The sequence below is a fragment of the Oncorhynchus gorbuscha genome, linkage group LG26 (assembly GCF_021184085.1).
Source record: "Oncorhynchus gorbuscha isolate QuinsamMale2020 ecotype Even-year linkage group LG26, OgorEven_v1.0, whole genome shotgun sequence".
In the NCBI taxonomy this organism is placed as follows: Eukaryota; Metazoa; Chordata; class Actinopteri; order Salmoniformes; family Salmonidae; genus Oncorhynchus; species Oncorhynchus gorbuscha.
In genome coordinates, this window is record NC_060198.1 from 17,314,266 (window position 1) to 17,332,028 (window position 17,763).

At 41.3% G+C, this 17,763-nt stretch overlaps 1 pseudogene; it reads left to right on the plus strand.

The window, feature by feature from the left end:
- Positions 1–603: 603 nt before the first annotated feature.
- Positions 604–10,680, plus strand: LOC124015801 (annotated as a pseudogene).
- The last annotated feature ends 7,083 nt before the right edge of the window (positions 10,681–17,763 follow it).

A 17,763-nucleotide genomic window follows, 5' to 3' on the forward strand; every position in this document is an offset into this window, starting at 1 on the left:
CTGACTGTGCTGCTGCTCCAGTTTCAACTGTTCTGCCTTATTATTATTTGACCATGCTGGTCATTTATGAACATTTGAACATCTTGGTCATGTTCTGTTATAATCTCTACCCGGCACAGCCAGAAGAGGATTGGCCACCCCACATAGCCCGGTTCCTCTCTAGGTTTCTTCCTAGGTTTTGGCCTTTCTAGGGAGTTTTTCCTAGCCACCGTGCTTTTACACCTGCATTGTTTGCTGTTTGGGGTTTTAGGCTGGGTTTCTGTACAGCACTTTGAGATATCAGCTGATGTACGAAGGGCTATATAAATAAATTTGATTTGATTTGATTTGATTCTGGGGTCAAAATGATGTATGTCAGAAGTATGGTTCAATGCAAATATTTAGTGGGTGTAAAGTTTGTTTTAAATTCTCACTCATTAAACACGAATCAATCAACACATGCTTTTCTTTGAACGACATAATATAATATTAAACCTTTATGAAATAAATGAAAAATAAACATTTGGTTCCTCAGCTGCGTTGCCCACTCCAGTCAGCAAATGGCGATGTGCGTCTTTTAGGTTCAGGCGACGCTGCCAGTGTGACGTATAATATAGTGGACGGGACGCTCCTTCAACAACAACAGCTAGTCAGACACCTCGGTAGCTTTCTAGCTACAACATTCACGTTCTTTACACTGTTTTGGTGTATATTAGTCGCTCTGTATTAAACATAGTTCTCTCGTATGTACTTGTTGGCCTATGCAATTATATATTTACGTTGTTTGTCAGCTAGCTGGTTTGCTAAGTTAGCTTAGAACTAGGCTAGTCGCTAATGCTAGCTAGCTAACATCCCCGACCATGAGCTCACTAAGCTACTCTCCTCCTGATAAAGAATATGAGGTCTGCTGGACGGAGAAAGAAACTCTCGTGGAAGAGGAGGCTGTTTCAATACAAAAACAAGTAGAGGGTGAGGCTGTTACCGTGAAAGAAGAGAAAGACGTTTCAGTGAAAGAAGAGGAAGACGCGTTCAGAGTGAAAGAGGAGGAGGATGTTATAGTAAAAGAAGAGGATGATTCCGTTTCTGGAGTGAAAGAGGAGGGGGACATGACTGTCACATTGGAGGAAGAAGAGGAGGTTGGAGATATGTTTAACACCAGTAAGTACCGTCTCTGCAGTCGTTGAACCAATATGCAGTAAAGGGGTTCTACACTTTAATGTTATTCTGTATGAATGGCTGAAGCTACACTGTAACGTGTAAGAACACCAAGAGTGGACCATCAACAAAACGTTAACAATTTATCAAATGCATCCAATGACAATGCCTGAAATACTATAGTCCTCAATATCCCCTATTAGATTAGCCCAATATGTAGTCTTAAAGGGGCAATCAGCAGTTGTTACATACATTTTTGGGACTGACACATTAATGATCTGTACCCATCTGTTTCTTGGAGAATTCACTTATAAATGCTTCATGAGCTTAGTTCAACTGTCGTACCCCATCAGAACCCCAAATATATATATATTTGTTCTGTTATTAGTCAGCTAGTGTACTGGTTAAGTTAGCACTAGCCTAGCTAGCTAACATCTCCGACCATGAGGTCACTAAGCTACTCTTCTCTTGCTAAAGAAGAGGCCTGCTGGAAGGCGAAAGAAGGTATTGAGGAACAGGAGGCTGTTACAATACAAAAACAAGTAGAGGACGAGACTGTTACAGTGAAAGAAGAAGAAAGAAATAGAAATATGCCATTTAGCGGACGCTTTTATCCAAAGCGACTTACAGTCATGTGTGCATACATTCTACGTATGGGTGGTCCCGGGAATCGAACCCACTACCCTGGCGTTACAAGCGCCATGCTCTACCAACTGAGCTACAGAAGTGAAAGACGTTTCAGTGAAAGAAGAGGAAGACTAGTTCAGAGTGAAAGAGGAGGAGAGAGAGGAGGATGCACTTTTTGGAGTGAAAGAGGGGGAGATGACTGTCACATCAAAAAAGAAGGAGGAGGAAACTGAATATCTGGGCACCGTTTTCCAAACGCATCTTAAGGCATCCAATTGTTCTAACAGTAAACTTAGCCGTAAGATGGTTTTGGGAAACTGGGCCCTGGTTAACACTAGTAAGTACTGTCTTAAAAACAGAGGCAGTTGTGGGACTGACGTGTGGTGTTAAAGGGGAAATATGCAATTGTTACATTTCAATTATTCCTTTCTTTCCATTGATTCTTGAATAATATAACACATGCCTCATGAGCTTAGTTCAACTGTTTACCCCATCAGAACACAAAATAAGCTTTTTTTTACTCCGATGTTTAGAAACAATGTAAATCAACACTGTATAGCCTCAACATGGTTAAAACTATAATGTTGATATCATGGATGGTCAGTCCTTCCATCCACAGGTCTGTCTATGAATTTGAGAGTAGTTACATTTCTCCAGCCCCACTCATCTTATTACCAAAACAGTGGTGGAATTAGTTTAGTTATTGTTTGAACTGCAGATTGGTTTATTGTTGTGGCTTTGCTAAAGGGCCAATCTAGGATTTAAACAGAAACAAAATGGCAGCCGAGAGACCTTCTAACCACACTATTTTTGGTGTAAATTGAGTATGTATGCTTATTAAGGCGGCAGGTAGCCAACTGGTTAGAGCTTTACGCCAGTAACCGGAAGGTTGCTGGATCGAATCCCTGAGCTGACAAGGTAAAAATCTGTCGTTCTGCTCCTGAACAAAGCTGTTAGCCAACTGTTCCCAGGGCGCCGAAGACGTGGATGTCGATTAAGCAACTCAGAAGGTTTGGGTTAAATGCGGAAGACATATTTCAGTTGAAAACATTCAGTTGGACAACTGACTAGATATCCCCCTTATTCCCTTTCCCTTATTTGTCGAAATATGGATACAGTTAGAATGCCAAATGTTCCTGGATGTTATTCGCCAAAATACGAAGTATACATGCAGTATTATAGATACTATACATGCAGTGGACACTATTTCTGTACTTTTAGGGCCCATAATGCAGTTCTTCAGAAAATGGGCGTGGCTTCACAACTTTTTCAGATTTTAAGTAAATGGCAAAAATATGCAACCAAACTCCAACGAGAGCCGATACAAATTAATTGCTTTAACTAATCATTCATGTAGATTTATTCTGATAGGAACGGCACAAAATTGCACGTCATGCAATGCACGTCTTACCATCCGACTCTGCACTCACGCACGCTGTTTTGGTGCTTGTTCACTGGGCTAGTTACCAAAATAATAAAATTACAATATACAATATAATATATTTAACAATGTACCTGATAGGAACGGCACACAATTGCACGTCATGCAATGCACGTCTCACCATCCAACTCTGCACTCACGCACTGTACAAAATATATGAACCCCCCACCAGACACAGTAAGTTGCTAGCTAGTACTGGCGGGAATTCTCTACAACAAAATGCACAACAAATATTCTCCAAAAACCACTGCATCTTATGTGTGATGTTCGAATAACATTTACAAACAATTTGATATAAATTGTACATTTAAATCATCACGTGAGAGTATAAAAATCACTTTTGATGTACAGTGCTTTGCAACCAACAACTTATCACTGGTTTGGTGCTTGTTCACTGGGACAATTCTAACTGGAACATCCCCCCTCGTAAGCAAGCTACGCAAACCAGCCAATAAGATGTCATGTTGAGTAGGTGAAGGCAAGACAAACTCAAACCAAAACCCCATGGCTTAACAATAAAGTGGCAAGGGGAATCACCAATATAACCCTGTTACATAAGCATGTTTGTGCAGCAGTATCTTGTCAAAGAAGAATAGGCCAAGTATGAAAATGTTGGCTAGCTAGCCAGCTACATGAAGTAAGAACATGCAATGCAAGATATAATTAGGGTCACCTGGAAACACTTACCAACACTTTGGTTCCTACCATGTCTTCTTCTTTTCTGAGGTTTGGTGGCTACATATTGGCAGCTGTCCAAACACTTATAAGACACACCCTCGTCCACCAGATGTGTCATGTGCGCGAACATTGCACAATCTATTTACACATACATGTTATTCAATCATTGCACCCACACTGCATGCGCGTGCCAACAAGCGTCTGCGTTGCCAGGCGCTAAAAAAGTTTATTGATGAGCTTTGAGGGAACTATGGAACTATACATCCAAACTATGGTGTTGAATGCTGAGCTGTAGTCAATGAATATCATTCTCACAAAGGTGTTCCTTTTGTCCAGGTGGGAAAGGGCAGTATGGAGCGCAATAGAGATTGCATCATCTGTGGATCTGTTAGGGTTGTATGCAAATTGGAGTGGGTCCAGGGTTTCTGGTATGATGGTGTTGATGTGAGCCATGACAGGGTTCAATTCTCGGGCAGACTCTCTTCTCTGTATACATCAATGATGTCGCTCTTGCTGCTGGTGATTCTCTGATCCACCACTACGCAGACGACACCATTCTGTATACCTCTGGCCCTTCTTTGGACACTGTGTTAACTAACCTCCAGACGAGCTTCAATGACATACAACTCTCCTTCCGTGGCCTCCAACTGCTCTTAAATGCAAGTAAAACTAAATGCATGCTCTTCAACCGCTCGCTGCCCGCACCTGCCTGCCCGTCCAGCATCACTACCCTGGACGGTTCTGACTTAGAATATGTTGACAACTACAAATACCTAGGTGTTTGGTTAGACTGTAAACTCAAATTAAATCTAGAATCGGCTTCCTATTTCGCAAAACAAAGCATCCTTCACTCATGCTGCTAAACATATCCTCGTAAAACTGACTTTCCTACCGATCCTTGACTTCGGCGATGTCATTTACAAAATAGCCTCCAACACTCTACTCAACAAATTGCATGCGGTCTATCACAGTGCCATCCGTTTTGTCACCAAAGCCCCATATATTACCCACCACTGCAACCTGTACGCTCTCGTTGGCTGGCCATCGCTTCATACTCATCGCCAAACCCACTGGCTCCAGGTCATCTACAAGTCTCTGCTAGGTAAAGCTGCCAATGACTGGAACGAACTGCAAAAATCACTGAAGCTGGAGACTCATATCTCTCTCACTAACTTTAAGCACCAGCTGTCAGAGTAGCTCACAGATCACCGCACATGTACATAGCTCATCTGTAAATAGCCCATCCAACTACCTCATCCCCATACTGTATTTATTTATTTCTTCCTCCTTTGCACCCCAGTATCTCTACTTGCACATTCATCTTCTGCACATCTATCATTCCAGTGTCTAATTGGTATATTGTGATTACTTTGCCACTATGGCCTATTTATTGCCTTACCTCCCTAATCTTACCTCGTTTGCTCACACTGTATATAGATTTGTTATTTTCTATTGTGTTATTGACTGTACATTTCTTTATTCCATGTGTAACTCTGTGTTGTTGTTTGTATCTTGGCCAGGTCGCAGGTGTAAATGAGAACTTGTTCTCAACTGGCCTATCTGGTTAAATAAAGGTTAAATAAATAAATAATAAAAATACAATTAGGTGGAAAAAAACAACTGTAAAGCAGTTGATTTGCTACATCCAAGCTAATAATTTCAGAATTTAAATCCAATCTGAGAATCACCTTTATTGACAACACCCAAATGGATAAGGTCATGGTTCTAAAATAATTACACATTATTCATAATGTGTAGAGAACTGATCCTTGATGGATAGGCTATTGTACAACACACAGAGCTATTTTCCTTTATTCAGGACATTTAGAATGACAAAACATTACAGTATCCCAGTATTCTCAAACCCTGTGACCCTCAAACACCACCAATATTTTGCACCATTTTAAAGATAAACCTGTTGTTAATCCCACCACATTGTCCGATTTCAAATAGGCTTTACGGCGAAAGCACCACAAACAATTTATGTTAGGTGAGTGCCTAGTCACAGATAAAACACAGCCATTTTTCCAGCCAAAGAGTAGTCACAAAAAGCAGAAATAGAGATAAATTAATCACTAAGCAGAAATAGAGATAAATTAATCACTAACCTTTGATCTTTATCAGATGACACTCATAGGACTTCATGTTACACAATACATGTATGTTTTGTTCGATAAAGTTCATATTTATATAAAAAATATCTCAGTATACATTGGCACGTTATGTTCAGTAGTTCCAAAAACATCCGGTGATTTTGCAGAGAGCCACATCAATTTACAGATATACTCATCATAAATGTTGATAAAAAGTGTTATACATGGAACTGAAGATAAACTTCTCTTTAATGCAACCGTTATGTCAGATTTCAAAAAAGCTTTACTGAAAAAGCACACCATGCAATGATCTGAGTACAACGCTCAGAGACCAAAACAAGCCAAACAGATATCCGCCATGTTGTGTAGTCAACAGAAGTCAGAAATAGCATTATAAATATTCACTTACCTTTGATGATCTTCATCAGGATGCACTCCCAGGGATCCCAGTTCCACAATAAATGTTTGATTTGTTCGATAAAGTTCATAATTTATGTCCCCTTACCTCCATTTTGTTCGCGCGTTTAGCACAGTAATCCAAATTCATGACACGCGAGCAGACAAAGTCAAAATGTCCCGTTACGGTCCGTAGAAACATGTCAAACAATGTATAGGATCAATCTTTAGGATGTTTTTATCATAAATCTTTAATAACGTTCAAACCGGATAATTCCTTTGTCTGTAGAAATGCAATGGAAAGCAAGCTAACTTTCACGTGAACGCGCGTGGTCAGCTAATGGCACTCTGCCAGACCTCTGACTCAATCCCCTCTCATTTGCCCCCACTTCACAGTAGAAGCATCAAACAAGGTTCTAAAGACTGTTGACATCTAGTGGAAGCCTTAGGAAGTGCAATTTGACCCCAAAGACACTGTATTCGATAGGAAAAGAGTTGAAAACTACAAACCTCAGATTTCCCACTTCCTGGTTGGAGTTTTTCCTCAGGTTTTTGCCTGCTATATTAGTTCTGTTATACTCACAGACATCATTCAAACAGTTTTAGAAACTGCAGTGTTCTCTATCCAAATATACTAATAATATGCATAGCTTAGCCTCTGGTACTGAGTAGCAGGCAGTTTACTCTTATTCATCCAAGCTACTCAATACTGCCCCCAGCCATAAGAAGTTAATGTGAGTCTCCTTGAGTAGCACTCCTGATCTTGCTCTGATGGTGCGCTGTAATATTCAGAATACCTTGTGAAAAACTAAAATCTTCGCTCACCATGTTTGCTCCAGGCAGATATACTACATCCATAACTATCGGTTTCCTCATTAGCAGGGAGGCGTTTCTACAACCAAATTGTGTGCGCGTTACCCTTGTGCGCCAATTTTAGCAAACACAGAAAGGGGCCTATATTGGAGACCAAATGTCGTCTGGCACACTGCTTAGGATTTCGACAACTTATTTCTAGCCTAAATCATCAATGTTACTACTCATGTGAAAACAAGACAGAATATGATTATTGTTGCTCACTTGACTGTCTTCAGTCAAATAATTTAACAGACGTCAGTTGTAGTACAACTGCATGGGTATGTTCTGGGCATCACCTTTTACCTCAAACAAACAATGGATTTCTGCTGTTGTGGGGCTTTAACCATCTGTCTGACTTTGTTGTTCACACAGGAGAGAGACGTGATGATCTTGCATCTTCTTGGGAGCCTCAACAACCTCATGATACTGACGAGGCAGAGAAGAGTCCCTCCAGTTCAGAACATCTCAATAAACACCAGCAGAGATCCACAGGGAAGAGAACTCACCACTGCTCTCACTGTGGGAAAAGTTGCAAATCTTCATCAGAACTTAAAATACACCTGAGAATTCACACAGGAGAGAAACCTTTTGCCTGTGATCAATGTGGGAAGAGTTTTACTCGGCTACAAACCCTGAAATCACACCAGAGAATACACACTGGAGAGAAACCTTATAGCTGTAATCAATGTGGGAAGAGTTTTACTACATCTAGCTATCTAACTATACACCAGAGAACACACACAGGAGAGAAACCATATAGCTGTGATCATTGTGGGAAAAGTTTTACTACATCTAGTTATCTAACTATACACCAAAGGACACACACAGGAGAGAAACCATATAGCTGTGATCATTGTGGGAAGAGTTTTACTCAGCCAGACAGCCTGATATTACACCAGAGAATACACACAGGAGAGAAACCTTATAGCTGTGATCAATGTGGGAAGAGTTTTTCTACATCTAGCATTCTTACTATACACCAGAGAACACACACAGGAGAGAAACCATATAGCTGTACTCAATGTGGGAAGAGTTTTTCTACATCTAGCTATCTCACTATACACCAGAGAACACACACAGGAGAGAAACCATATAGCTGTTGTCAATGTGGGAAGAGTTTTACTCAGCTGAACAGCCTGATAGTACACCAGCGGACACACACAGGAGAGAAACCTTATGGTTGTGATCAATGTGGAAAGAGTTTTGGTACATCTGGCTGTCTGAAGACACACCAGAGAACACACACAGGAGAGAAACCTTATAGCTGTGAACAATGTGGGAAGAGTTTTTCTACATCTAGCTATCTCACTATACACCAGAGAATACACACAGGAGAGAAACAATACAGCTGTAGCCATTGTGTGACCAGATTTGCTTGGCTAAACAGCCTAGTATCACACCAGAGAACACACACAGGAGAGAAATCTCATAGCTGTGCTCAATAGGGGAAGAAATACTCTGATATAAGATCTCTGATTAAACATCAGAAAATACATGGAGTTTTTTCACGATATCAATGAAATAATGTCTCAATGTAGAATGTTTTTAACATTGTAGTAGGAGTATTTTAATGAATGTCAGAATGTAGAATCCTAAACGTTTGCCTTCTTTTCTATTGATTTTAGCCTCAGGGGAAAATTCCAGGTTCTGAATTGAAAGAGTACTATTTATGAGATTTAACTAAAAAAGAGTTGTTACACTTACCACGTTGGTGACCCACTAGAATCAAAATGAAACCCTTAAATGTAGCTGGTTGTTTTCTATAAATTGTCTTCTAACCAGTGGTGTATAGATTATTCCCAGATTCCGTGTGGTTTTTGCTGTGTTGGTTTTAACAGGATGTGCAACCTCCTCTCCCCCCTCTCGCATAATTTATTTCAATATGATATCAATGAGTGATGACAAATAAGTGTTGTGTTCCTTTGTTTAGCCACCCCTACATTTAAATGCATCACTCCAAAATGTAGCTGACTGTCTTCTGCAGGTTGTCCTCTAACCAGTGAGGTAAAAGATATCTCCCATTTCCATGTGTTTTTGTTTAGTTGTGTTTGTTTCAACAGCACGTACAACCTGATTTCCCCCCAAATCGATATCAGTGATTTATTGCTTCTTGTCAAAACAACAGGGTTTGTGGTGCTTGTGCAGTTAATAAGGTGCTTGTTTAACAAATACAAGTCAGAGAGAATAAAGTAGGCTGCACACGTCAAACGTTTGATTTATGACCCGATGTCCGGATGACGTGTGCATGCCCATATTTGGGCATCCTGTCAGGACATCCTGGCGGGAACTTATTACGTGCTTATGCCCATATGTGGGCATCCTGTACTCACGCGTTAGAGGGTGTGCTAATTTATGCATATATTGCATCTATTCCTTTGAAGTTGTCATGATTGATGTCTAGGGACCTCTTTGAACTGGGGGGGGGGGTGTTTGAACATTTCAAAGAGTATGGCCCCCCAACCCCCTATTTTATTGACCTGTCGACCTGTTGTCTATGAAACAGGAATGTCCGGGGTATTTGCTGTGGCAGATGCATTATAAATGAAGCCCAGAACAAGACATGCGGCCCCCGAACACTAAACAAGATTAAAAAAATAAAACCCTGAATATTAAACAGAAAAGTATGTCTCCTAGGCCAATTATCGGGGTGCTATGCATCTCTCATCTCATCTCTCATCTCTGCTATGCACCCAATGACAAAAGCCTTGAGGAAGTTTTGTGTGAGACTCCAGAATGTTTTAAAGGAGTTTTGGTTACGAGTGAGGGACATATGTCTTACATATTCCAACCTGAGGAATCTACGGTTAAGATATTCACCGAGACAGCGGCCCCAAACCCCTTTATCAGGCAAAACCCGAGAGTTTTCCTCCTGCACTGCGGATGAGAGAATGGCTTAAGAAAAGGCTTGCACTCTGTCAAATTGAACAGGCCCTGAGTGGTACAACTCTCCCCGGATATGCAGTCGAAGAACTGGTCTGCGGACACAGTGATCTGAAGGCCCTAAGAATCGCTTCAATGGCGTATAGACCTGACTGCATAGTGACAATTTTAGCATGTGAACAATTTGAAAGTGCAAATGCGACGAAATCTGTCAGTTCATATGTATTTTCCAAAGAATTCAAGGATGTAAACTTTTTATGCCGGTGTTTAACTTTAAATGGATTGATTATCCTATATTCATAACCCTTATGAATAAGCTGGACAATCTTTTCCAAAATAGTGAACAATTATGGCGCTGGCCGCGTCTATCCTTAAGACATTCCCAGGATCCACATGCCCGACTGATGATCTACCCCTGGAGTGAAAACCTGCGGAGCTTTGATGGAGCGTGCAAGAGAGCCTGTCTTGGTATTGGTGAATTGGAAACGGATTCAGGTCAGGGCTAACCAAGCCCTATATCTGTAAGAAAGGAATAGTCAAATGGTTAATTCATTATAACAGGTTTTAAACTGTATGTACTAAATATTTTGAATTAAATAAATGCTTTTAAAATTGTATCTCACCTTTTAACGAAGGGGCTCTGTCTTTTCGCTCGATCATCATGCATGTCTCTGAGAAAAATAATTTCTGAAAAGCCGTGTGCGTGCACGGTGTATGTACGTGTGCCGGGCCAGGAGGAGTGTGTGTTTCAAAAACAAAATGGGTGGGGGTGTGTGTCTCTGTAGGGGTCGTTTGAAACCAAGGTTTGCAATATCATGCAAACTGTATGTACAGATATCTGCCTACCCCCCATCAAAAAGTTTGCCGGCGTCTCTTAACTTCTTATGGTATAGGGGACGCTTGCATCCCACTTGGAGAAAAGAAACAGGGAAAATGCAGCGCGGCAAATTCAAATAATTATATAAAAATCAAACATTCATTAAATCACACATGTAAAGATACTCAATTAAAGCTACACTCGTTGTGAATCCAGCCAACATGTCAGATTTTAAAAAGTTTTTCTTCAAAAGCATAAGAAGCTATTATCTGATGATAGCACAATGTCAACAAAGAGAGTAGCATATTTCAACCCTGCAGGCGCTATACAGAACGCAGAAATAAAATATAAAGCATGCATTACCTTTGACGAGCTCTTTTGTTGGCACTCCAATATGTCCCATAAACATCTCAATTGGTCCTTTTGTTCGATTAATTCCGTCCATATATATCCAAATGTCAATTTATTTGACGTGTTTGATCCAGAAAAAAACAGCTGCCAAAAAATGCAACGTCACTACAAAACATTTCAAAAGTTGCCTATGAACTTTGACAAAATATTTCAAACTGCTTTTGTAATACAACTTTAGGTATTTTTTAAACGTTAATAATCGATCAAATTGTAGACGGGGCTATCTGTGTTCAATACAGCAAGTAAACAAACCATGCTCCTTTTTACGTCTTGCGCAACTCTCAATAGTGTAAGTTGTTCCAGGATGTTCTTCTTCTTCGTTGCACAAATTAATAACCTCAAACAAATTCCAAAGACTGGTGACATCCAGTGGAAGCGGTAGGAACTGATAACACGTTCCTATGAAATATCTCAGGGAAAAGATAACTCAGGGAACAGTCAGAGGCAAAAAAATAAATCTGAACAGTTTGTCCTCTGGGTTTTGACTGCTACATAAGTTCTGTTATACTCACAGACATGATTCAAACAGAGTGTTTTCTATCCACATCTACTAATAATATGCATATCTTATATTCCTGGCATGAGTAGCAGGAAGTTGAAAAACAGATACTTTCCACTCTGTTCGCACGGCCATACCCTAACTCCAAACACCAGGCCAACAGCCCAGGACAGATAAAAGATCATCCGTGAACCCCTCCTAATGACGCTTTCTGAAGGTGAGTTAGTGAAAATAATATATTTTAAGATTTGGAGTCTGGGAATTGTTTGAATATTATTGGAATATTAAACAGGAGTTATGTGTTTTAAACGGGGGGGGGGGCAATGCACGTATTCTTTAAAAAAATGTATATAGGGTAAATAACTTAATATTATCTAACGTTTGTAGGTTCTCCATCCTTTACGCAGCTGCTCAGAGGTTTAAATGATCTGGAACAGACCGCGTTAGACGGGGATTCTCAGGCGCAAAACGCATACAGCCAATCCCCATCACACTATTTTCAACGTAAGTCCAATAATCACATACACAAGAATATTTATACATTAAAAAACAAAAAGTGTGCACCCTATATTAAAAGCTATTTTTGTGTTTACAGCCGACATACAGCCAAGAAGAATAACGGCGCTCCACGGACACGGTATGAAGCCATTATATATATATATTTAGTTTTACCTAGTTTATTATTTATACATTTTTTAGGCTTGAATATGTTAAAACAAGGACAAATAATATTTTTTCAGGCTCCAACGAGACCGGCCATGCAGAATCGGGAACGTTTGATGAAAAAGTCACGCCCCCCCGGTTTTCGCCAGAACAGCCCTCACCAAAAAAGCCAAGGTATGTTAATTATGTATTGTTAATATATAGTATTATACCTGAAATGTATTTGACATTTTTGTATCTAAAATATGTTTTTTTAATAACCTATTTTGTATGTATTATTTTCTTTCAGACTCCCCCGCATAAAACGGCACACGCGGAGGATTCCGGCTCACCGAACATTCCCAATGAAACAACCAAACCGGAGGATTTCACCGTTTTAAATGACATTTCAGAGGCAGATGACTATTATGGGATGCGGCCAACCTTCTTGACTCCGCCAATTCTATGGTGGCAACATCTGGATCTGAAATAGAACAAGCTAGGTTTTTCACAGCCTTTTCCAGGGCTCTAAAATCCCGAAAGGTTTCGCTACACAAACGAATAAGGGTTTTACTTGAGCGACAATACCGCCAGGATCTATCATTCTGGCATAGAACCACGTATGTTAAACAGCACTCCGAGGGGGGGGGGGGATCACGTGACCCTTGAACGAGATGGCCGCATGAACTAAGAGCTCCACACAAGTAGTTTCCAATTCCTAATCTTATCTCCACTCCAAGTTCAAACTCATTTAGCTTTAGTAAGAAAAAGTCATGGCGGCTACAAAAGGCGACACTACAGGTGACATTTTTACCCGGACTCGAGTATTAGCGACGGAAAAAGCCTTCAAGAAGAAGCTAGCTTCAGAAAAAACTAGCGCCATTAGCCAGGAGCAAGAGAACCCGCTCCCCCCAGAGGCACAACGAATGCCAACCTCGCACTCTGTCGAAGACATCCTTTCTGACGTACAGAACTAAACACTAAATTAGATGCCATTAACTCTCAGCTCAGTGCGATAGGGGGCAAGGTGACAATCCTGGAAAACGCTTTGCCTGACATCAACAACAAGATAACCATAAACGCGGGGCGCCTGGACGAGGCAGAGGGGCGAATCCTATCCATGGAAAACTTATTGACAGATGCCATGGAAACAATAGCATATGCTAAAAAGAAAATTGAGCATCTGGAAGAGAAAACAGAGGACCTGGAAAACAGGGGGCGAAGGAATAATTGTGTTCTATTCAATCTGGGCGAAAAAGAAGAGGGAAACATGCCACTGATCCGCTACCTGCAAGACAAACTTCCCGAGTGGCTCCACATGTCCACCGACAGGCCCATAGAACTCGAGAGAGCTCACCGAGCACTGAGGCCCCCACCAGCAGCCAGACAACCACCGCGCCCAATCACCATACGTTTCCTAAGATTCACCGACAAGGAACGAGTCCTACAGGCGGCGAAAAACAACACCATCACAGTGGGAAACGCCAAACTCGCTTTACACCAGGACCTGTCAGCTGGAATATGCCGAAAGCGCCGAGAATTTGACGAAGTGAAGAAATACTCCATTGACCGAGGCATCTTCAGTGGATTCAAATACCCAAACGAGCTCAGGATTCTTCACCAAGGAGCCTTGCGACACTTCAAAACTCCCGAAGAGGCTAAACATTTTTTTAAAGACAATCCTGGCCAATGAGAAACAGACCAATGACTAAATGCGATTAATGCCATTACTAAAGGAGGTAAGACTAAATGACTAAATGTCATTATAGCCGTCCAATTTACAGTGCCGTGCGAAAGTATTCGGCCCCCTTGAACTTTGCGACCTTTTGCCACATTTCAGGCTTCAAACAAAGATATAAAACTGTATTTTTTTTGTGAAGAATCATTTTTTTCCCATTCCTCCTTGCAAAACAGCTCGAGCTCAGTGAGGTTGGATGGAGAGCATTTGTGAACAGCAGTTTTCAGTTCTTTCCACAGATTCTCGATTGGATTCAGGTCTGGACTTTAACTTGGCCATTCTAACACCTGGATATGTTTATTTTTGAACCATTCCATTGTAGATTTTGCTTTATGTTTTGGATCATTGTCTTGTTGGAAGACAAATCTCCATCCCAGTCTCAGGTCTTTTGCAGACTCCATCAGGTTTTCTTCCAGAATGGTCCTGTATTTGGCTCCATCCATCTTCCCATCAATTTTAACCATCTTCCCTGTCCCTGCTGAAGAAAAGCAGGCCCAAACCATGATGCTGCCACCACCATGTTTGACAGTGGGGATGATGTGTTCAGGGTGATGAGCTGTGTTGCTTTTACGCCAAACATAACGTTTTGCATTGTTGCCAAAAAGTTCAATTTTGGTTTCATCTGACCAGAGCACCTTCTTCCACATGTTTGGTGTGTCTCCCAGGTGGCTTGTGGCAAACTTTAAACAACACTTTTTATGGATATCTTTAAGAAATGGCTTTCTTCTTGCCACTCCTGCATAAAGGCCAGATTTGTGCAATATACGACTGATTGTTGTCCTATGGACAGAGTCTCCCACCTCAGCTGTAGATCTCTGCAGTTCATCCAGAGTTATCATGGGCCTCTTGGCTGCATCTCTGATCAGTCTTCTCCTTGTACGAGCTGAAAGTTTAGAGGGACGGCCAGGTCTTGGTAGATTTGCAGTGGTCTGATACTCCTTCCATTTCAATATTATCGCTGTTTACTATATTAAACATATACGCCCCTAAGACAGATACTCCTGCCTTCATGTCAAAAATGATAACCCTGTTCAATGAGCATTGTGTCTCCTTTGGCGTGGTGGCCGGAGATTTTAATTGTACCCTTAACCCAACCCTAGACAAATCATCTCAAGTCCCCACCACAAATCCTAGATCTGCAAAGATGTTGAACTCTCTTACTAAAGAGATGGGACTGATAGATATCTGGAGAGAGACTAATAGCTCATCTATGGACCATACATACTACTCTAATGTCCATAACACCTACTCCTGTATAGATTACATTTTTATCCCAAAGAGTTTAATAAATTCAGCCACGTGTACAATCGGACTCATAGCACTTTCAGATCACGCCTTTGTCCACCTCCGCTTTGACCTCTGCAAAAACATCCCGAGGTCAAAGAGCTGGAAATTCAACACCTCCATGCTATCAAATGACGTGTTCCATACATTGGTAACTACATGGATAGACAACTACACACAAGACAATAAAGATTATCCTGTTTCTCCGGCCACAATGTGGGACGCTGCTAAAGCCACACTAAGAGGTCATCTAATTGCATATGCTTCCTCTAAGAAAAAAGCAATGGAAGCACACAGGCTAGATCTTGAGAGGGAGCTGGAATGCTGTGAAAAAATACATAAACAATCCCTAGACAGCACCTCCTGGAGTCATCTTAAAGCAGCCAAAGCCAAACTGAATTTGGACTACACTCGGGAGATAAAAAAAGTTTTCTTTACTAAACAGAAATACCATGAGTATAGCAATAGGCCCAGTAGATTGCTTGCTTACCAATTAAAAAAGGAGCAGTCAGAGCGTACAATCATGGCTATCCGAACAGCAGAGGACGAGGTCACATATGACCCAAAAAAGATCAATTGAACTTTTCATGATTTTTACTGCAAACTATATACCTCTGAGAGAAAACACACGGAGGCAGAACTCCACTCTTTCCTAGAGGGAATCTCGCTACCTAAACTATCAGAGACCGACCAAGAAGATCTCAACTCTCCCTTCACTCCTGAGGAGATCCTGGAGGCAATTACCTCCATGCCACCTAATAAGTCCCCAGGCCCAGATGGATTCCCCAGAGAATTCTACAAAGCTTTTTGGCCCCAGCTCAGCCCTATCTTCATGCCAATGCTGGAGGATTTTTGCAAAAACGGAGTTCTCCCAGACTCAATGCACACAGCTCGCATTACAGTGTTGCTAAAAAAGGACAAGGACCCCCTATCCTGCTCGTCCTTCCGTCCCATAAGCTTGTTGGATTTCGACTATAAAATAATTACCAAATTGCTCGGCAAAAGACCAAACACTTCTTCCGAAAATAATAAAAGCGGACCAAACCGGATTTATTAGAGACAGATACTCTTCTGATAACATTCGCCGTCTTTTTGATATTATTGATCAAGTAAACGCACAGAAGACCTCTGTCCTGCTGGCTTCACTGGATGCTGAGAAGGCGTTTGACAGGATGGAGTGGAGCTTTCTGTTTTCAGTCTTAGAAAAGTTCAATATGGGCCCAAATTTTATTAAATGGATCAAATCACTATACTCTCATCCAAATGCCATGGTGACTACTAATGGACTGAACTCTGACAGATTCCCTCTGGAACGGGGCACAAGACAAAAGGGTGCTCGCTGTCACCGCTGCTCTACATGTTGGGGGCGGAGCCTCTGGCAGAGCTGATAAGGAGCAATCCAAGTATTATGGGTGTTTCTGCAGGCGGCCTGCAGCACAAGATTTAGCTTTACGCGGATGATGTCTTGCGTAACATATCCAACCCTGAGAAATCCCTCCCTCTCATTTTAGACACAATTGCTCAGTATGGCAAGTTTTCAGGTTAAAACAAATCCACTGTCTGCCCTCTCAATATTACACTCACCAGCTCTATGAAGACACTTTGTCGTCCTTTCCAATGGAAAACACAGGGGTTTCAATACCTCAGGATCTTCATAACACCAGATTTGAATAGCCTTTTCAAGGAAAATTATCTTCCACTCCTGGATCGAATCAGGAACGATCTCCAAACCTGGATCTCCCTCCCAATTAGCTTAGTAGGAAGAATTAATGTAATCATATGAACGTCCTCAATAGACTGAACTACTTATTTCAGATGCTCCCATGCTATCTCCCAGTTTCCTTCTTCAAAACAACTAACCAAAGCATCACCAAATTTATATGGGGCAATAAAAAACCTAGGATCAAGTTTTCCACTCTATCGAAACCTGAATCTAAGGGTGGTCTTGCCCTTCCCTCCCTTCAATTGTACTACTGGTCTGCCCAAATCCGCAACATGCTAACATGGATCACAAACAGACAAGAGTCAACGTGGATTCAGATAGAAGCCCAATCCTGTGGTTCATTGCCCTTAAGCTCAATTATATTCATTGATAACTTTAGTGAAGTGGGCAACATAGCCAAAACCTTTGTGATTTACAGCACCCTACTAGCGTGGAGGGACTGTAAGAAATACCTGGGCATTTCCTCCCAAATATGTTCTCACTCGCCTATAGTAGGCAACCCAGACTTGCCAAAAGCCCTGAGGGATGCCAACTTTAATCATACT